The sequence below is a fragment of the Lipotes vexillifer genome, unplaced genomic scaffold, assembly GCF_000442215.2.
Source record: "Lipotes vexillifer unplaced genomic scaffold, Lipotes_vexillifer_v1.1 scaffold1063, whole genome shotgun sequence".
NCBI classification, from domain to species: domain Eukaryota; kingdom Metazoa; phylum Chordata; class Mammalia; order Artiodactyla; family Lipotidae; genus Lipotes; species Lipotes vexillifer.
This window is the reverse complement of record NW_006799734.1, coordinates 2,159,513-2,170,051: the sequence shown is the minus strand read 5'-3', so window position 1 is coordinate 2,170,051 and position 10,539 is coordinate 2,159,513.

Genomic DNA, 10,539 nt, shown 5'->3' with positions numbered 1-10,539 from the left:
CTCTTTCCCGGAATGGCTAGGAAGTCTGCACACTTTCCTTCTCGTTTCTTACAAATCTTCCCACAGAGGTGGCTGTCCTTTGTGGTCCCGAGGCTGTTCATCCACCCTGTCCAGCAGGTACTGGATGCTGGGACACAGCTGGGGCGGGCGGTGGAAAGCGTGATCTCCCTCGACTCGGGAGGCCCATTGCAATCCCCGGGCAGGCAGGACAGTCCATTCTCTGCCAGTTCCATTAGTCTGGCATTTGGGTTTTCTGAAGCTTTGACCTGAAACCACTGTCCAGCTTTCCTGGTTGAACCCACACCCACCACTCTTAACATGCCCAGTGAGCAGCGTCCAGAAGTGTTGGAAGGGAAGAAAGAGCACGTCAGTGAACAGATGGCACTCTACAGTTGTAGAGTGTGCTGTATCGATGCACACGTGTGCACGCACACACGTATGAGCCTCACTCCAGTCGTGGGGAGGGAACAGGTGAGTGCTCATCCCCAGGGACAGGTGGGGAAACTGTCCAGATGGTTCAAGATGACTTAGCTGGGAGCCGGGACCAGAAACCTTGTCCCTGGATCCCCGGTGAGTGCACCTGAGTTCCCTCAGGACAAGATCCTCCTTTTCAGGCTTCCCCACAATAAACCCACTACACAACCAGCTGTGGGGAGGGGCCGTCTCAGAAATGGACGGCTTCTCGAGGCCACCCCACCCTGGGAAAAACCTGTTGGGATTGGAGGGTAGGGTGGCCAAAAGACAGCCATCGCTGGGCATGAGTTATATTCCTTTAGCAAATAAAAGTAACACAGGTGGGTGGCGTGTCCTGTCGAGTAGGGTGGTCCTTCGGCCTTGGGGGAGGGAAGGACTTGGTGTCAGCTGCCCCTGCGGAACAGCCGTCCGAGAGCACCCCGCACTTTCTGGGTCACCTTTGGCCTGACAGTCTGTCTTTTGGAGAGGCCACCTTTGCCTGCCTCCATCTGCCAGAGAGATACTGTGGGGCTGGTGTCCGCCAGACCTGGGCCGGAAGGACGCGCAGACCAAGGCATCCCCATCTGAGGACGACGCCCTCGGAGGGGCAGAGGGGAGTTTGTTTGATTTTCAGGGGAAAGAAATGCCACAGGGGAAGGAATAGGGACTTTGGTAGTTGACAATATCAGTTCTAAAAATGCAATTTCCGGATTAATAACAAAGACTCTGTTCTCGTTCTCTGGCTCCTTGAGGACGTGGCTCTGACCACAGAACATATTGTGCCCCGCAGCGCCAGCCCAGTCACGACTTAACAGTCCTCCCCTTTCTAAGGTGCGATGTCTATTAAAACGGGCTTGTACTGGCCCCCCTGGAAATGAGCAACGCACCCCAGAACACTGGCCACTGGTTAAATATTAAAGCTTGTAACTTTAATATTTGTGTGTCTGTGTGTTGCATTACGGTAGAGAAAAATTCACAAGAAAGACGTTTTCTTTCTGAAACCTCCAATATCCAAGTCATTTTGACCTATTTTGTCCTACTTAGATAGTTTTTGTCAAGGACCCAGTTAGGCACAAAACTAAATTTATCAATCACACACATACATATATACACAGTATGTGCCTATGTGTGTAGACACGCAGACACATATACATACATGCATATATTTTTACACATACTCTGAAGTATTTATTAATATGCTAAATATCATTTATGGTTTTAGAATCTATTTCACCATTTGTATCTCATCAGTCTACTTTTGAGAAAAATAGGAAGAAAGAAGAGGTGGGCTTGCATTTAACACAGAGACTCAACAATCCTCTGACCAAGAAGTTAAATTTCTTCTGCAGGAAAAAAATCAGACTCCAAAGGGAAATAATCAACACAAATCAGCAGAGTAAACAAAGGTGAAAGAAATCCACAGGAGTCTGCTGCTTTGACCCAGCCACCTGCTCTGTGTGGGAAAAGAAGGAAACATACTGCATTTAAGCGTTAAAAATTAGACACAGCAGGCAAAGGGAGATTTAAGAAAATGTGGACCAGGCCATTACAGGGCCAGTAAATACAGTCTGTAGCCTAAATGGGAGGATTCTTGAAATCTAAAATCAAAGGTTAACGTTTTCAGATTGTTAAAACTGCAGTAGTATTGAGTGGATACATGAGTCCCTATTTTTAACAAGGACAAAATACATAAAAATATTCATGTTGAGCATTGTCAATTATTATAACGAACAAAGTAGGTATTTGGGTACATGGTCCATATTTCCACCTGGTTCTCAACCAGGTATAGCTCACAGATTAGTAAATACCTTTTCTTTGAAAACTCCTACATTGTGAATTAACCTGTCTCTTTACAGGACACGTCAAACAGATTTGGAGTTTTCCGGTGAACTGAAGCAAATCCTCCAAAACTCTGCACCGCACAGGTCACGGCGCTCATCTCCTGCCCCCACTGGCCTGATGCTCCGGATGGGGGTGGATGCAGTCTGTACAGGGCCACCTTGTCGTGGCTGCTACAGCCTCAGCTCCAGCCTCTACGTGGGAGTCCGAGAGCTGTCAGGGCACAAGGGAGAGGAGGTGGTTATGTGAACGGCCAGTCACTCCCCACACCACATTTGGGGTCTGCCCACCTCTCCCAGTTGAAGCGTGTGTGTCACCTTTTTCTCCAGGAATGATGTTATCCTGGATCCAAGTCCATCCCGTTGTCATAGGCTGCACTCTCTAAACTGGTGGAGGAAGCTAAAATCCGTGGACAAGTCTGCAGTCCTGGTTAATGGTCGTGGGCAATTGTCGTGAGAGGTCACAGTGAAGGTCATGGGCAGTGGTCATAAGCAAATGGTTATTGGTGATGGCCATGGACCATGGCTGTAAGTGAAGGTCAGAGGCCACTGTCAAGGGCAATAATTGTGGGTGACGATTGTCAGTGAGGGTCAGAGATAATGGTGATAATGTTCACGGCAAAAGTCATGAAGATGCCTTCAACGAAAAATGCACTGTTTTGGGGAAACAGCACAGTTGTCTGGATATTGGGTGGCTCTTGGGTTCCGTCCATGAGTGGTCCCTTGTAGAATATCTCAGACTAAATTGTACAGGAGCATGTATGAGGTTGAGAAGCTTGAAGGGAACCAAGTGTAAATGAGGCGTGAATGAGCACATCTGCCAAGAAAAATAAGGGACAGTTCAAGTAACAATGAGTTAAATCCAGAAAAAAATTGGATGTGGATTTGAAAGTTCGTTGTATTTATTTTGTGGGTTTTGTGATGAAATTCAGGGAGACAGACCTGGAGGTTTGTTCTGGTAAGAAGTCCAGGGACATGAAAATGCGCATCACCTCCGTGAATGGAATAGATAAGCATTCAATTCTAAATACAGGGCAGAGAATGACACTAGAAGTGATTAAGAGAAATATGGCTAGTTTCCCCCAGTGGAAGTTAGATTCCTTCAGAGAGAATGGCAGGTAATGCTGGACCTGCCTCTGCTTTTCCAACCACGGCAGGAAGGCTCAGTAGAGAAACACACCTTTCTTAAAACCAGACAGGAATGATGAAAATAAAGTCAGTATCCTTGAATCTAAGTCTGTCTTAATACATGAGTCCTGACCTCAAGTTTTCTTTGTAAGCATGAAATCTGATGATTATTTTTGCAGCATTAGGTCACATACAGAGTCTTCTCCCACCCAGGTTCCCTCCTGTAAACACCTTGCCGCTGGCCCCCTGATCTTAGGGAAGTGTATCATGAAGTCTTATATTCATATTTTAATAGTTTGAGATATGCTGGTGACGGATTGAAGCAGAGGACAAAATAGAAGGGCATTTTCTGTGATTTCTAAAATGTATTTGATCTGTATTTTTGTCTCTGAATGCCGGACCCTGTAAAGTTTTAACTTAAAGTGGGGACTTTTTGAGTTACCTTGTGCCTACCTTTTCTTCATTCCCATGGCTTGTCCTTCCATAGTTTTCCAAGACAGCAAAACAGATGAGTAGGCTTTGCTGAAATTTTCCAAACAAACTCACCATTGTGCTAAGGTAGTTACGAAAATGTCCATCTCCAGTCTACGCTTTGGGAAAGGACGCAGCACCAAGAAGGCGAGTGGCTCCCGTCCCTCAGCCCCCACTTGGATGCGCTATTGTGCAGGCCTGCAGGCTAATTTCACAGCTGGTGTGTTTGCTGCTGACCTGAAACTGAAGTGGAGGAACAAGCAAAAGTGGGCAAAGAACTTCAAAAAGATTTTGACAAAATGAAGTACATGAATCTTGAGATGAAACCTGTTGCACTGGAAACTAGACACATTCTATAAGACTGCAAGACAAAGAAGTTCAATCTGCAAGAGCAGAACTAAAATTAAGCAGTTAAATAGCAGAATAGGCATTTCTTTAAGGCAATATTTCTAAGTTATACATAATTTACTCCGGTGATTATTTTATTCATTTAAGATGATGTTGAGATGTGTTCTAGGCTCCAGTGTTGATGCTAGAGATGGATATTTTTACACTTGTACATTTCACACATGTGTCTTGACCCCATGTTACATGGGTTAGGAGCAGTGGACAACTTCTAGTTCTGGCTATCCTTTTTTTTAAGTAAAAAAAAAGGAGCAAACTCAGCTGATGACTGGGGATGAAACCGAGCAGGACCCTGTGGGGCTTCCTCAGGGATAGACCTCCCCTGTGTCCCCTGCCTCTTGTTTGCAGAAAAGCTTTAGCCTCCAAGGCTTTCCCTAAGTTCCAAAGAGCAAATTTAACCAGAGAAGTGCGAAAATGCAGAAAGAAAGGAAAACAGTTAAGCAAGGCAAAATATTAATGGTTTAGCCATAAAGCAAAGTCCTGGACATTTAGTTCCTCCTCAAGGGCCATTGATACTATCCTGAGCTATATCTTTGAGCAGTTTTGCAGATACTAAAACCTCACCAGGTAAAAAATGTTAACTGCACGCTGACCACCAGCTCATAGACCCCAGACCTGTTGGAACCAGAAGGTTGATGATGGAGATTCCAGAGACATCACCCTGTTACCTCCCCACCAACCAATCAGAAGGATGTACGAAACCTGATCACATACCCTGGACCTCCTCCTCAACACGGGCTTTAAACACTGTTCCCTGAAATCAGGGAGTTTGGGTCTTTTGAGCCTGAGCTGTCCGTTCTCCTTGCTTGGTCCCATGTTGGATGCCCTGCAATAAACACTGTACTTTCCTTCACCACAACCTGGGGTCAATAGATTGGCTTTGCTTCTCTCGGGAGAGTGGACCCAGGTTTGGTTTGGGAACAGGGTCACAGCATCCATGGCAGGTGGGGGGCAAGGGGACCAGGTTGGATGACTGGGTGCTTTTTGCCCTTTGTGCTCTCTTCTCATTTGGTGTTCTGGGTCGGGGGGCCCACTGGCCTCGCTCATATCCAGATCTAAGCCCACCCTCCACCTGTCCCTGAACATGGAGAGATGCTCCCCGCCGGAAGCTTTCCCCTAGGCAGAGGGAAGGCCAAAGGGGCTGAATCTCAGAGCTGTGAGCGCCAGGTGGAAGAGGTGCTGTCTCAGGGGAGGGTGGGTCTCCAGCCCCGGCAGGCCCTGGGCGAGGCCGGTCCAGTGGCTGTCCAGCTACTGTCACGGATCAGCCATCCCCAACTCAGTGATTTAAGACAACAGCTGTTTACTTGGTGCCCAATCCCACAGCACAGTGGTTTGACTCTGGCTTGGCCAAGCGGTTCTTCTGCTCTGGGCTGGACTCCGCAGGTGAACTACAGGCTGGCTGGGGTAGGTGGGGGTCTGCTGGGGGCCGGTCGGGGGTTCTGCTAGGACAGTCCCTCTCAGCACCAGGCTTCTTCCCATTCTCCAGCTGGCTCTGGACTTGCTCTCAGGGCAGTGGAGCTTGGGGCTGCTTGGCTGCATTCTGCTGGCCCAAGCGGGTCACAGGGCCACCTGGGTTGGAGGGGTGGGGACAGAATCCACCTTCAGGTGGGAGAAGCTGTGAAGTCACATAGCCAAGCGTGTGGGCACAGGGAGGAGGAAAGGACTATTGGCCATTTTTGCAATGATTGGAACACCTCCTGGAACACAGCAGTTTCCTTTCTAAGCAAGACCCCAGGGGATGTTAAAATGGGTCACAGACTGCAAGTGGAATCATGTCTTGGGGGGTGGCGCACTCTCTGGTGCTCTGGACCCTCCCAGTGTCCACTGTCCCAGGGACACCTTGTCTGAATGAGGGACAGGAGGACAGGACAGGACGTGCCTCCCTGGGCCCCTCCCATGATCCTTCATGTGCTTGGAAACCTCGGGATGAGCCCACCTTGGAGGAAACTCACATACTAATTAGGGAGGGAATATAACAGAAAAACATTTTAAAAATAATAAACATTTTTGAGGTATAATTTATGTGCAGTAAAATGCCCCCATTTGGGGTTACAGTTGAGTCAAAATAGGGAACGTATCCATTCCCACAAAGACTCATCCTCCCAGCCACCCCACCCCCACCCAGGCCACCACACTGGCATCGTCACTACACATTGGAGTTGTGGAATCTCTGCTTTGAAAAATGCCATTGATTTACTCTTTTTCACATTTTCTTTGATTCGACATTTCCCCAATTAGTCCGAGGCACCCATTATCGCTGCAAAGCTTTTGCAACAATGCAAAGTAATAGTCAGTTTTCAGCTTTTTACTTCCGAAGTCGTAACAGTTTGTTGGATTCTATGGCAAGACAAACATCTCAAAAGCCGGGGATCACTCTGAATATTTACCTGATGGAGAGGACTTCCCAACACCAAGTGCCTTCTTCATGGAAGAGGCACACAGCCGGGGGGACCTCTGCCCCCAAAGACTGCCCTCAGCCCTGCTGGGGGGAGCGGGGCCCAGGGCGCAGGACAGAGGCCCTCTCCCTCCACCTGCTGGCCTCTGCGGGGCTCAGTGTGCTAGACGTGAGCCTCCGCAGGCCGGGCTGCCATGCACCCTACGGGCCAGCTGGCGGGTTCTTCTCTGAGACGCACTGACCAGCTGATCAGGTCGGCACTGGAAGGTGGCCATGGGGGTGAGGCAGGAAGGGCAGGCTCTCCAGGTGGGCCAGAGCGAGCAGAGTTGGGACGGGGCAGATGCACTCGGATGGGGCGGGAGGTGGGCACAGGGTGCAGGGCCCATCACAGTGGCCAAGCTTTGGGGCTGAGGGTGTCAGGGGAACACAGCCCTTCTGAAGTTGTCAGGGGGGCGTCAGTGCAGAGATAAAGCCACAGGGAGGGGCGCCAAGGAGAATCGGGGAGGATTCAGACTAAGGATGAACCAAAGGAAGGGGGAGAAAGGGACAGATGTGAGGACCTGGTGTGTTAAGACTGGACGAGCCCACGGAGATCCTGAGTGAGAAAAGAAAGTGGAGCATCACACGTCAAAGGAGGCACTCACACAAACCCCGAGGGTTTGCCAGAAGCAAGATACTGTGTCATCCTGCCCATAGCTTGTGGCAAATTTAGTTGCAATTTTAATATACCTATAATTGTGGTAAGAACACTTAACGGAGATCTGCCCTCTTGACAACATGTAAGTGCACACCCAGCATGGTTAGTTGCAGACCCAGGTCCTAAGGTCCAGGACTTACCCTGCTTCGCTGCAGTGTTGTACCCGGTGGGCAGCAACCATCGCCCCCCCCGCCCCCCCCCCAAACTATCCTCCCTTGGATGGAGCAACAGGCTGTTCAGAGGGGGTGGCGGGGACCCAGCGGGGTGAAGGGCGATGTCTAAAGTTGGATGCAGGGCAAGGCTGGCGTTTTTCCAGCTGCATCCAGCCATCCAGCAACAGCTTCCAGCGGGAACAGCCGTCCTGGAGCCTGCACTCTGGGACGTCTCGGGGCCGGACTGGAGGGCTTGGGCCCCGCTCCAACCCTCCGCTTCCAGACAGCTGTTTCTGCTGGATTGTGATGAAGGTCAAGTGCCCTCCTGGCTGGGCTGTCGAGTGAGGATGTTTGGTGTGAACTCACCTCCCAAGTGTCAGCTGCCCGCTGACTCTGCGTAACCATGAATGTCCTGGGATCTGTCCTGCCTCCTGGGTCCTTCTCAGATGCCACCACTGGTGGGACGAACGTGACCCATGTGGGCAGTGTGGACCCACTGGGGATTCACCCCGTACCTCTCCCGGCATCTCCTGGACGGGGATCAACGGACACATTTCACAACTCAAGTCACACTCTTCACTCTCTCTTGAACTCTGTCCTCTCTGACTCGGCGTGTCTGGACCTGTGAGGGGAGCGGCTTTCAGGAAGGAGAAGAAAGAGGGAATCTTCTCTGCATGTGGATGATTTTGAAGCTTTCAGACCCTAGTGAAAAAATCACACAAAAATACTAATTGCAGGATGTCAGAGGGACGGAATACGGGCTGAACCCTTTGGACTCCGCTATTGTTTAAAAGGATGTTTTCACACCTTGCATGCTCTTTGACTCTCAGCCAGAGGTGGATGGAACTGGGGAGACCCCGTGAAGAAACTCCATCGAGGGTGAGTGTTGTGAGAACCGTAGACACACCCGTCCTGGTGTCCCTGGGAACTGACAGCCCGCGGTGACCAGGAATCACACAACTGCTTTACACACCATATTCCAGGGACTAATTCGACGCAAACACACACCTACTTCCTTTACTTACGTAGCAAATTTTCTTCTTCCAGCCAGCCGAGCACTTGCCAAATAGGCCACCTCTGTGTCTTCCTGAGTTTTTTTCTTGGGGTTGGGCGTTGGGGCAGACAGTGGACTGGAGACCCCCAGGGCTGTGTCTGCTTCAAGCACTCTGGTCCCCTCGGTCCTCGGGGCTCGCCTCTGCTGCCTGCACTGCTCATGGCTTTGTGCCTGGTGAGGCAGCCTCTGTGCTCCTGGGGACCTCCCTGTGACCTGACCACCTTCCAAGCATCAAGGCACATGAAAACCCAAGACTTATGGGGCTCAGGGATAGCTTGAGAGAGCTCATTGGTGCAGAACGTTTTATTATTTGGGAAAAGGTGTGGTTTTACGTCTGTGTCACTGTGCTCTGCCTCTGTGGGACCTCCACCAGCCACAGGGTACAGCAGAAGGAAACTGCTCACCCTACATTAGATGCACCCAGGGGTTCGGCAAGTTCAAGGGGTTCAAGGAAGGATGCACTTGCCAGGGGCCCTTTCTGTGGCTGAATGGCTGTTCCTTGCTCCCTGGAATGCTGTCTCAGGTAATGGCGCCATCCATGTGGTGTGATGGCTTGGCCTCCAGTGCACCTCCTTGCTCCAGCCAGAAGGATGCGACAAGATTCATCTGGAGTGCGGTGTGTGGCTCAAGCTGTTGTAGGAGAAGACGAAAGCCAGTCACTTTCCACTGTGTAAATATTCTGTCATTTTAAATCTCCTTTGAAAATCTCTTCCAGCTCTATGGGGTAGGACTATATGAATAAATTAATATGCGGAAGCTTCTCCTATTTTGTTGATGCTTTAGTTATAGCCCTTCTTCTGTGCATACAGCATTTCAAGAAAACTAGGGGTAAGTTATATTTCTAAGGTGAAAACTGCAATGGAAGATGGTGTTTTAGTTCCTTGGGGCCATCCTGGTACTATTTAATGACCTTCTGCGCCAGGGCATTCGATGTCCCTGAGGCAAGTTCCCCAGCCCTGGGTCTGGTGACTCAGGTGGTAGGCAAGGGGACTGGTGCAGTGTCGGGGCAGGGGATTGCGGGGTTAGACAGGCAGACTTGTCCACATCACGGGGGACCATGGCAGCAGGGTCTTCGATGTAAAACTCTACCTGTCTAAGTAGGGCAAAATAACCAGAATTGCTTGGACGTTGGAGGTTTCATAAAAGAAAGTCTTCTTTGTGAATTGTTCTCTACTCCCATAAAATACATAAGTTACAAGCTTTACCATGAAACCAGTAACCAGGCCACATGGAAGGTTCTGCAGTGGGGGGAACTGAGCCTCCTCCATGAGGCTGGGGCCCATGCCCCCCAGCTGCTGTGTGTGAACAGTCGTCACGCACTCTGACGATCTAGCTGGCGGACTCCACAGGCTCCACTGCTGCCGCTCTGTGGGGTCTGCTTTAGAATCTCTAGATTTTATAACATTGCACCCAATGTAGTTTATCACCTTGTAGTCCATTTATTAATACAAGTCTCCAAGCATATTTGATAATCAAGTGGAGAAATTCATAGCTGGTACAGAAAACATATTAGATCTGAGAAAGGGTCATCTCTTATCTGTGTGAAACCTTACAGATAGGAGAAGCCCCACTACTCTGTGCCTACATTTTGTTAGAAGTGAGACGGGCAGCCAGCTGAGGGGGCACCCCACCTACACAGGTGAGCTGAGCTGCCTGCAGGGGGAGGGCTGCCCCACTTGAACAGGTGAGCCGAGCTGCCTCGGGGCGCAGGTGGGGAGAGGCAGTAGCACCACCGCGGCACTGGTTGTCAGCCCGCACTGCCTATGAGAAAGGCCAGGTAAGTAGGGTCGTTTGCCATCTCCACATAGGCTGCTTTTAGATGAAAAATTAATGGGTTGATTCCACGCAGCAAAGGTTTTTTTTTTTTTTTTTTTTTTTGGGGGTGGTGTGGGGGATGTGGGCCTCTCACTGTCGTGGCCTTTCCCGTTGCCGGACGCGCAAGCTCA